Source organism: Asparagus officinalis, chromosome 1 (genome assembly GCF_001876935.1).
Source record: "Asparagus officinalis chromosome 1, Aspof.V1, whole genome shotgun sequence".
Lineage (NCBI taxonomy): Eukaryota > Viridiplantae > Streptophyta > Magnoliopsida > Asparagales > Asparagaceae > Asparagus > Asparagus officinalis.
The window spans coordinates 71,789,970-71,801,621 of NC_033794.1; the positions used below are offsets into that span (position 1 = coordinate 71,789,970).

Genomic DNA, 11,652 nt, shown 5'->3' on the forward strand with positions numbered 1-11,652 from the left:
GTCTCCTCCGGAGTTGGAGTTGTCTTAATTTCCCCGGGGAAGCATGTGATGCCTCGGGCTTATTCATTGACTAGTCCATGTTCCAATAACGTAGCTGAGTACAACGCGCTTCTCATTGGACTCAGTTTCGCTAAGGAGCTGCGGGTCGAATATCTCGAAGCTTTTGGGGATTCTCAATTGATAGTCAACCAAGTACGTGGAGAGTATAAAGTCAGGAACCAAGATCTGATCTCGTACCACCAGGAGGCCATCAAAATGGAAGATTCTTTTGAAGAATTCTTTATTAAATACATCCCTCATCTTCAAAACGCTTACGCGGATGCACTGGCAGCACTAACAGTATCACTTGCGCGGCCTCCCGAAACTGAACTATTAGTCACAGTAAGGACGCATCAGCTCTGCATACCCATATACGATATGGATATTAAAGAAGAAGATGATAGAAACATAAGCGCCAAGGAGGTGAATTCAACTCAAATTGGGTCTGAGTCCCGAGATTGGCTCTTTCCTATCATTGACTACGTCCAATATGGTATTTTGCCAGAGGATGTAAAAGAAAGGGAATCAATCTGCCGAAGAGCACCAAGATTCTTCTATAATACCGAGACCCATACATTATACCGTAGAGGGTACGATGGTTTGTTACTCCGATGCCTTTCGAACAAAGAAGCAGAAGAAGTTCTTAAGGAAGCACACGAAGGAGAATGCGGTGCGCATCAGCCCGGTCCCAAACTGTATGATCGCATCAGGAGAATGGGATATTTTTGGCCAACAATGGTTCATGACGCAATCGAATACGCCCGAGAGTGTCATGCTTGTCAAATACATGCAAATTATATGCACCAACCACCAGAGTATTTACACACGTCAACCACGTCTTGGCCGTTCGAGACATGGGGTATGGACATTGTCGGTCCTATTTTTCCCCCTTCAGTCAAAGGTGATCGATTCATTCTCGCAATCACGGATTACTTTTCAAAGTGGGCTGAAGTGATTCCGCTTAGGGAAGTGAAGACGAACAACGTCATCAATTTCATCAAACATCATGTCATATACCATCACGGCGTGCCAAGACGGATCATTCATGACAACGGTCCACAGTTCAGAAGCAACACCTTCGTCAGGTTTTGTGACAAGTTCAAAATTCAAGATGTTTCGTCAACAGCTTATTATACCGCTGCGAATGGATTAGCTGAGGCGTTTAACAAGACGATCATTAAGATCCTGTCAAAGCTCATGAAGACCAATAAACGAGATTGGGATGATAAACTCGGTGAAGCACTCTGGGCTTATCGCACCACAATACGTACACCTACAGGGGCCACTCCATATTCATTGGTATACGGATGTGAAGTTGTGTTACCATTGGAGATCCAAATTCCATCCCTTCGGATCGCCCTCGCGACTGAGATGACGACAGAAGAACAACATCAAAAACGTCTCGAAGAACTCGAAAGATTGGATGAAAAGCGCTTGGAAGCTCAACAACACATTGAGTTTTATCAAGCCAGAATATCTAGAGGTTTTAACAAAAGAGTCTGACAAAGAAGCTTCAAGGAAGGAGATCTGGTCCTCGCTGTTCGCCGACCGATAATCCTAAACTCCAAGAAGAAAGGTAAATTTGAACCCAAATGGGAAGGACCGTTTGTGATAGACACAGTCTACTCAAACGGTGCATATCACCTGATTACTCAAGAGGGCACCAGGCAATTAATGCCAATAAATGGGAAGTTCCTGAAAAAGTACTATACCTAGTACATTCAGGATAACCCATTTACAGGGAAGTTCCTTGAAGAATGTTACACTTAATATTCTAAAGGATAACCCAAAATCATTTTCACCACCAAAATCCCTCACTGATCAATTTCAATTGATAGTGAGTCCACCAAAAGTATCTTTCTGGCCCTCTTGACTCTTTCCATGAACAAGAGGTCCACTTTCAGTTCAGAGTCCCCTTTCGATAAACGAAAGAACTCCTTTCTTTTTCTCTTTGGTTAAGCCTTCTCATGGTTATAACCGAAGTTGAAATTCCACTTCAATAAACAAAGAATTCATCTTCAGATTAGATAACCAGTCCTATAAAAGGTAAGTTTATCTAGATCTTCCAGATTCTCGGAGTGGAGATCCCACTTCTAGTTTCTTTTGCGCTGGAAATAGAATATAAAATTCTTCCTTTCCAGAATCAAGGAATAGAATATAAAATTCTTCCTTCCTTGTATTCGGGTTCGTCTTCACCCTAAAAGAAGACCGGGAAACAGAAAATAAAATTCTTCCTTTCCCGCACCGATCTTTTCCAAAATTTATCAATCTAGGATTCATCCTAGGAAGTTTATCCCGAATCCTAAGCAGGGATAAGTCTGCGCCTAACACGCGCTGCCGGTTTAGTCTTTCTACGAAGAAGAAGACACTTGAGTTTGATTCTGGGGTATTCTATCCTGAAACCTAAGTAAGGATAAGTCTGCGCCTAACACGCGCTGTCGGTTAGTTCTTAACCGTTAAAAAAGAACATCCGTCCACATATTCAACATTGTGGCAGGTTGTTATTAATAACACCAAAATCTATGCCTTACACGCATGGGGAATTTCATCCTGAATCCTAAGAAAGGATATGCCGACGCCTAACACGCGTCGCCGGTTTAGTCTTTCTCCGTAGAAAAAGACACCAGAGTTCGATTCTGGGGTATTCTATCCTGAAACCTAAGCAAGGATAAGTCTGCGCCTAACACGCGCTGTCGGTTAGTTCTTAACCGTTAAAAAAGAACACCCGTCCACATATTCAACATTATGGCAGGTTGTTATTAATAACACCAAAATCCATGCCTTACACGCATGGAGAATTTCATCCTGAATCCTAAGAAAGGATATGCTGACGCCTAACACACGTCGTCGGTTTAGTCTTTCTCCGTAGAAAAAGATACCAGAGTTCGATTCTGGGGTATTTTATTCCGAAGCCTAAGTAGGGATAAGTCAGCGTCTAATACACGTTGCCAAATAGCCTATTCCCGTAACAATGGCGAAGTCTATGTATTTGACATCATAGCACAAAGTCTCAGAGAATTCACTCTCTTAGCACAACGTTACATGCGGAACGGATTTAGACAATCCGCATGCTAGCCCGATTCAAACGATAGTCGGTAAAGGCTTATCAAACCCGTTGAAGGTTGGGGGTTGGCCAAATATCCTAAAGTCAACACCTAACACGTGTCGCCGGGTAGCCTATTCCCATAACAATGGCAAAGTCTATGTATTTGATATCATAGCACAAAGTCTCAGAGAATTCACTCTCTTAGCACAACGTTACATGCGGAACGAATTTAGACAATCCGCATGCTAGCCCGACTCAAACGGTAGTCGGTAAAGGCTTATCAAACCCGTTGAAGGCTAAGGGTTTGCCAAAAATCCTATGAGTATTATGGTCAATCATTTCAAACAGAATGAGGAATCATAATAAAAATAAAGATAAAAACCAGTTCCACTAAGAGAATCAAAAGTCAAAGTATTCAGCAAATGAAATCATACATTAAGCCCATGGTTAAAAATCTGCTGACTAAACTTAGCCAGCTTCTCATCATAAGCTTGCCTAAGCTCATCCTGCAACTCAGCTCTGATGGACTCTTCAGTAGAGGCTAAAGTCTTCACAGCAATCTCCTCCGTCTCAACCAGCTCATCCTGTACCTTCATCATCTGAAGAATACTCAAAGTCTCCTCTTCTTCACGGAGTTCTCTTCTGAGCTGGTCTATCTTGGTCTCACAAGAGGTAATAGAAAAATCAATCTTGTCGAGTGAAGATGATCCAGTAGCAAGGTTGGCCTCAACTCGGTCTACCCGATCCCGCTACACCTGAATCTCGAGCTCAGCAAAAATCCGAGTATCGCGCCATGTCTGTAAGCGATCATCCAAATGGGCAGCAATGAATGAAGAATCACCTGCATCCCGGAGCTCACGAAACATCTGAAGCTCATGCTCTAGACAATCAAGGTCATCAACTATAGCCTTTGCCAGATCCGGGTATCCTGCATCCCTTATTGAATTTATTCTAGAATCAATGAAAGGTTTAAACTGGTGAAGGACAAGTCCGACGTGGAAGAGTTTGCCAATCATAGCATTCCCAAAGGAGAAGAAGGAGCGGACTTCTATGCAGATGACGATCTTCTTAGGGTCATTGTCTGATAACAACTCCTTCACAAGGACATGAAGCCGAGAAGAAAGCCCTACACAAAAAGGAGAAATCCGTCAAAAGCCTTAATGAGGAAGTAAATGATATTTCTCAGTTGCTTAATTTATACCTCCTTCCCCTTAGGTCACTGGGGGTAGTGGAGGTTTAACGACTGTGGATGTATCAGCTGGTGTAGTTGGTCTCGCAGCCGGTTCGACAGGATCAGTCTCGACAGAAGCTCCTGTCAAACACAAAACAGAATTCTCAGATGCACCACATATAGCTACACTAGTCAAAAAATTGGCTAGACCTATAATTAACTTAAGAAGAGGCACATACCTTTAGAAGGACCATCCTCGGGATTCTTAGGGAGTGTAGACTCTGGAAACATATCTTCAGGCATATGGTCATCAATCCGAGGAGAGCCATACATGAAGTGGAGCATATGAGTGTCCACAAGCAAACCTTCCTCGTCAAAATCATCAATCGAGAAATCTGACACGAGAGAATATAAGTGCAAAAGAAGAATAAAGAGACTACGACCAATGGAAATGAGTTACCTCTTATGGGTGTGTTAGCCTCTCTATTCCCAAGATCCACGTTTGTCTCCTGCAGTTTATCTAAAAGAGCAAGAAGCACAGAGACAATTAAGGAATGCACGAATTCTGAATCGTTCGACTCCTTTGTGTGCCATCTAAGGAGTACATCGTCAATGGTAGATGTACCTGGATTCGCTGAATCGGGTCCTACATTAATGGTCTCCCTAACATCGGCAGCTTCTGCAGGTTTTTCTACCTGGTATGGTGAGTCAGGCTTACCAGAAAATGCACAATCATGAGGAGTAGGATCAGGACTCATCTCGCTATCCTCACGCTCTCCTACATAAGAAATGGAAAAGCATGAGTCGAAGTTCTGAGTGATCCAGAGGATGATCTATGGGGTAGATGTTACCTCCGTCGCTATCGGGATCATCACTAGACAAATCCATCTCAGATTCTCGCGAATCTGCATGCGGCTTGTGGGATAATCTCTTCCGCCTAGCAGCGGGGACAAAATCGAAGCTTTCACCTGGGAAAAAGGACGGAATTCTTCATCCTTGTCAGCTGCGGTCCCTGAAACATCAAACAACTGTCAAGATTAATAATTCTGGAAGACAGAGGGAAAGAATAGGTAGCTAACCTCGCTCGAAACTATCCTCATCATCTTCAAGATCTCCGCCTGAAGCCTCATCAGTAGAATGGAAGATCTTCTTTCCCTCTTCATCAATCTGATGAGTCTTGCTCCGCGTCCTCTGTGACGGAGCATTTTCCCGAATCACACGAGAATTAGCCTGAGAAGCTTCCTCGGCCACTAACTCTGCAATCGGCTTCACGGGGACAGTTTTATTAGCTGCTAACAACCACCTGCAGCTTAAGAAGGTGATATTCAACTGCCGCTCAGCACTCGGGAGACTGAACTTAGCACCAGTACAGCCCGTCACGGTCCACAGCCATGCCCGAAGACCGTCCACCAAACCGCCATGAGTCTGAAGCTGCTGACGTGGATTCCCGACATAAAGCTGATCATAGCCAAACTGGCGAGCAAATCGGTAGGGTAGGTATGGCTCTATGAAACACGAAGGTCAGATAACCCGGCCTAATGTTCACTAGCCAATTAAAGCAGCCGATATCTAAATGAGTTCGATACTCCCTTGGCTTCTCCTCATCAATCAAACACTCGCCATATCGGCTGAAGAACTGCGGGAAGCAAGTGGAAAAGGCCCAACATTTATGGACATGTAGCTGCTTTCTGATGTCAGGGAATCCTCGCCCCTCCCACCTACCATTCTCAAACAACTGTAGCAGAGGAACAGAGCGGTCTACGATGCTAGGTATCGACATCATATCAGGACGATGAAGGACAAACCAAGCCATCAAATAAGTGTATGGGAGCTCCACCTTAGAAATAGGAATCTTAGCCGACGGTGCATCTTCTTTCTGTGTGAAGGTACTAGAAATCTGGCGAAGCCCTCGATGAATGTTAGCTACCATCACCGGAAGAAGCAAAAGTTCCTTCTTATAGGCAAGCTGAACCACTAGGTAGAGCACTTCCAATGGCATAATGTCACCGGACTGATACGGGACCACGCATTTCTTTAACCAGATAGTGAGGTAACCGGCAAGAAGGGTCATTGGCTGAATCGATGCGGTCGCATGCCATAAGAACGATTTAAACTTGGTCCCTATAGGAAAGCCATTCTTGGGACTGCTAATGGTATAAGAGTGAGCGTCGATCTTCTTCAACAGACCATTAACTTCTGAAGGAGTAAGTGTTTCCAGTTCACAAATAGCCTCACTAGAATTGCTCTCTAGATTCCTGAACAAATAACACGCAAACTGCTTCAGACTCACATGTGACTTAGTCCTCTTCGCTAAAGGCTCAGACTGCGCCAAAGCGATATGATAGTGACATGTGAGGTCCCATAAAGTCTCGTAGCGGTCGGGCATGCGATCCTTCAGCTAACTCAATTCATGGTTGGAGGGAAAGTATTCTTGATATAGCATCTAACCCATGGGCAAACCAGAAATCCTGTGCATCTCATGGAGAGCCAAGCCCAACTCCCCTTGTCGGGTTAGAAAAGTGTTCGAATCTGGGTTATAGAGCTCGCACAAAGCAAAGAAATGCTTCGCACTGACAGGTAGGCCATACATGATGGAACGAATGGCTGCATATAGACCACAAGCGTGTAACTCCTCGCTCCATCGGCTTAAGACATACTTCGTCATACGAGCCCACCAAAACTTGTCTAAAGAATGGACCCAGCCATAGAATCTGTGGCGCGCCGTAGTCAACTCCCGTCCTAAGTCGACAAGACGATTCTTCAAAGTAGAAGCAGAAGCAAGAAATTCGTTACGTGGCGGCGCATCCAGCCCTAATACTCCAGGATGTAATCCAACGATATGACTCCTGCTCGAACCAGGAGCTGCCTGACGAGTGATATAGCCACAGTGAACGCTCTCTTGCTCCTCCATCAAGCACCATGACATCTCCCGTGTCACAGCCTGATGCCTGAGCTCAATCAGCGAGCGGTGTCGGGGAATCTTCGGCAAATATAGGAAACCACCGCCATTTTTATGAAGCCACTGCTCGGCGTCAATAAACACTGCATCCGGATCTCTGACAGAGTCGCCAAATAAAAGTTAGTCTTCCTAAGAGACTGAACAGAACTGGCATCCTTCACGAAAGGCGCATCCGTAATCAACTGTCGAAGAGCTCGATGTCCACCTTCCTTCACCACTTGGGCAACCTCTGTCGACGTGCCTGGAACAAACTGAAGAGTAGGCGGAATAGGTGAAAAATCATCGGAGGTGGAATAATACTCGTCACGACGTCCATCCACTACATGAGATGAGAATGCTCTAGAGGGATATTCCACTAAAAACAAGCAATTAAGTGTTTGTTAGTTTCAGTTATAAAAAGAAGTTGAACTCATCTTACAAATGGGTAAGATAGAGTCACTGCCTTATAAAGGGTGAGACGATTTGGCCACATATCTCTGCCTTATAAGGCACAATGCAGCATCAAAACGCCCCCTTTATTTATTTTGAGATATGGTTTTGACCAAGCAAAACCCATCTTTAAAGCGTCGATCCTCACCAAGGAGAATCAAGGCTCTTCCCGATTGTCTCACCAAGGAGAACAAAATGGGGATAAAGGACTAATCTACAAATCTACAAATACGCCAAAAAGAGCTCACCAGCATACGAGGGAAGCACGCCATCAGCCGACGCAGTAGGGGAGCGACCTCTCGGGACATGCGACATGATGATCTGCAAAGTAAATCAGGGAGTCAAATACAGAAAAATTTTTAGTTAAGGGTGACAAAATCTAACCCTAAAATTTTATCCCCTCTTTATTATAATTAAATCCCTCAGATCTCCAAATTTTATCCCCTGAAAGATGAGCTCGAGGCGTCAAATCACAAACCCTAACCCTCATATGCAATCCCACAAATTCATGTACTAAATTAAACATAAAACATGCCAAAATTATGGAGGATTTACCTGAGGAAAAGCTCGAGGATCCGACAAAAAATTAGATCTTGAAAGAGGCTCGAACCACGTGCTCGAGGGGCCTGAGAGAAACTTTAAATATGGAAATTTTGAGGGATTTTTCAGTCTAAGATCAAGAGGAAGGGTAGATCTAAGACAAATATGAAGGTTTGAAGGAGAAAGGATGCACGAGGGAAGAGAAATCCAAAAAATTGGGGGAGATGGTGGCCGGCCCTAGAGGAGGAGAAAAATAGCTCTTTTATAGGTAAACCAGCCTTGAACCAGACCGAACCAGGTTGAACCAAACCAGACCAGTCCAAATCAGTTCAAAGTAGGGGTGGCAAATGGGTCGACCCGACCCGACCCGACCCATATAAAATTTGACCCGACCCGTATAAGTATGACCCGACCCGACCCGTTTAATAAATGGGTCAATGTGACCCGACCCATTTATTAAACGGGTTACCCGACCCGACCCATATAACCCAAATGACCCGTTTAATAACTTATGGTTTTTTTCCATTTACTTGAATAATCAAATCTGTAAATCCGAATGACCGATTTAAATTGATATTACTGAAAAAAGGTTCATATGAAAAAATTCATCCATGCAACATTTAATACATAATTGCAGAGGCATAAACCATACTGTAAAAAGAGCATTAATTCACTATAATTCAAAACTTTTTACAAGTTAAAAAAGAAAGAACACAAACTATATGATGAATCTAAAGTTTTTACATTGTTGCAGAGAAACCCTGGAAGCGGTGAGGAAATTCTGATACAGGAAAATAAGATCACCAAAAGGGAAGATTCGGGAGTAGCTAAATAAAAAGGCAGAGACTATAAGGTGCAGAACTACAATACTGCTTCTCATGAAAAAATAAAACAATGCAAACTTGAGTTACAAGTTCCAACAAAGCAGCAGCAAATAAAACAATGCTTTCAGAAGGCAACAAAACCAACAACATCAAGACTGAGTTTTTTACAGCCTTTTCGAAGAACTTGGTTATGCAGTCCTTCCTCTGTGCATTCCTCTGTGCAGGTTTCAGTGACTCCAATCCTTTCACAGACTTTGTTCGTTGCCGACACGTACTCTTGATTCGTAAAACAATGCTATCGGCTTCGCCGCATATCAGCGAGATCTCTCGGACATTCCTAAAATACAAGGTTTTCCCAAATTGTAGCATTCAGGAGGTGGGTGAACGAAAGTGGCATCTAAAACTCACAAGCATAACATAGACCTGAAATAGCAAACACGATCAGCGGACAGATACCAAAATGCCGATCTGACCTTGAAAAACAAAAGCTATCACTCCTGTCCAAGGAAACATATTAAAACATATTAAAACAAAATGCCATCATTTGTGATGTACACCTTTGATCATTATTTTTGTAATTGAGTGTTTCATCCTGCTACTATTTGTTGTTAACATTCATAAGGAAGATTACTATGAGAAAGCTCAACTAATCATATCGATTTGGGAATCAAGACTTTGTAGTGAGACGGGATTCTCCCTAGTCCTAAGTCCAACCATCATGTGCCTATGCATCTTGTAAGAAAAGATTCAGGATTTGTGACAGAAAATTGCCCTCCTAAGTTCAACTTTACACCCATATTTTAATAGATACAACTATTAATTCATACCACTCCATTCAGAATTTCAATATCAGGAAAATATATGTATTCATATCTCTATCCGCAGAAGAAAACAAATACATGTTACATGTGTAGTACACTAACATTTACTCTCACACGCACCTGTCAACTATTGAGAAAGATTTAACTAATGAGCATGAACATCACATACGAAGAACTGAAGAGCACAGCATGAGAACGATGAATTTGGTAAAAAGAAAGGGAGATCGCACTAAGTGCTAACACAACTATTGAGAAAGATTTAACTGATGAGCATGATACTCACTGACAACACAAAATTCTAAACACTAATTTAACAGGAGATATTAAAGTTAAAAATGGTTAAACTTTGGGTTAGTTTTCTTGGGCAAATTTAAATTTCAGCATATCAGACTTTAAGGAATTGAAGCACAACTAACCCTTTTTAAATTTTTTTGTAGTTGAACTTTTCTTTACCTTTTGCTTATCAATCTTGTCAAGTCATTTATTTCTTATTCAGTTCCTTTCATCTTTTGATCTATTACAATTATAGAAGGTAGAAGTTCAGTGAACAGTAATCAAAGTGAATCAACCTCTTGGTCTGCTAACAAAAACAAGTCTTTTGCCTCTGCCTTTTATGGCAGCCCTTCAGTTTTCGATCGACGGTCTGCCCCAGCTATTCTAAGGGGAAGAAAGTAAACTAAGTGCTTGATCTTGGCTAAAATCATGGTAAAGGGATCACTATCCAGACAGTTTTGTAAATGTATTGATACTCCCTTAGTGTTTGTACGTGCATATACACTCTTCATGGTCTGTGTATTGGTAGTAGTATTTGACAGCTGCTATTTGCGTAATTAAGTGTCTCTTTTGTGTTCTGACATGTCTTCTAAGTCTTCATTAGATGAATCTGCTTCTACATTATCCGCTATAAAATTATGGGTAGAATTAGACTCCATTAACTGTAATGAAAATTACAAAACTACATAAGATTCATAAAATTAAATAAAATTCAACAGATAACACAAATTCAGTTATCTGTATAATGCATCTTTGTCTAAATATCCACACAAGTAGTTAACTATTTCATGACACTAGCTGTTCTAAAGTCACATTACATTACAAAGGTTGTAAATAAATTCACTTAGATAAACAAAAATATAGCATGTGTTGGATCGATATCTCATCCAAAGATGGAGACCTAGCAACAAAAATAAGGACCGTATACATGCAAGTCAGCAATTTTACCTTCTACGGAAACATTAATCCAACCCATGGTCATGGAGCAAGTAGCTAAAACTGTAGAGTGTACCATATACTCTTGAAAGGCACTTGAAATTGGAGATGGTATAATTAGAATATAGCCATTCTAGTAATTTTGAGTCCTTAGTAAAATCACATTAAGGTCCCTTTAGCTAGCTTAGTCTCTTTCTTGCCAGAATGGATTGTCGCTAATGACTCCTAAACACTTCAGCAGTAAGTTGATTTGGTCTGAAGACTATAAAGTAGTTACCATAAAAGGCCATGGGCATTAGCGCATACTTACCTTTGCCAGATTATATATTCTCCTTTGCAATTAGCTTCCTTTAAAAAAAGGGCAATAATGTATGTATGTACATGTAACCATTTCCATGACGAGTATGACTCATTCCTCAATGACAGAACAAAGTGATGTTCTAATAGCTTTTACATGCTTCAGAAATGGATATTTCACATCTTCTAAATTAATGAAAACTCTATGTGATCACATCTATTAAGTCCTCAATGTCAAAATGAAACATTTGAGGTAATCCCTGCTCAGTTTAATAGCAACATTTGAGGTAGCAACATTGGAGCTGAAGAGAACTGAC

At 41.9% G+C, this 11,652-nt stretch overlaps 1 long non-coding RNA gene across 1 annotated transcript; it reads right to left on the bottom strand.

The window, feature by feature from the left end:
• LOC109825991 lies at nt 8,882–10,108 on the bottom strand. Its single transcript, XR_002243152.1, has 2 exons — nt 9,432–10,108; nt 8,882–9,345 (listed from the first exon to the last, which is right to left on the bottom strand). It is a non-coding gene; the product is annotated as an uncharacterized LOC109825991 (long non-coding RNA).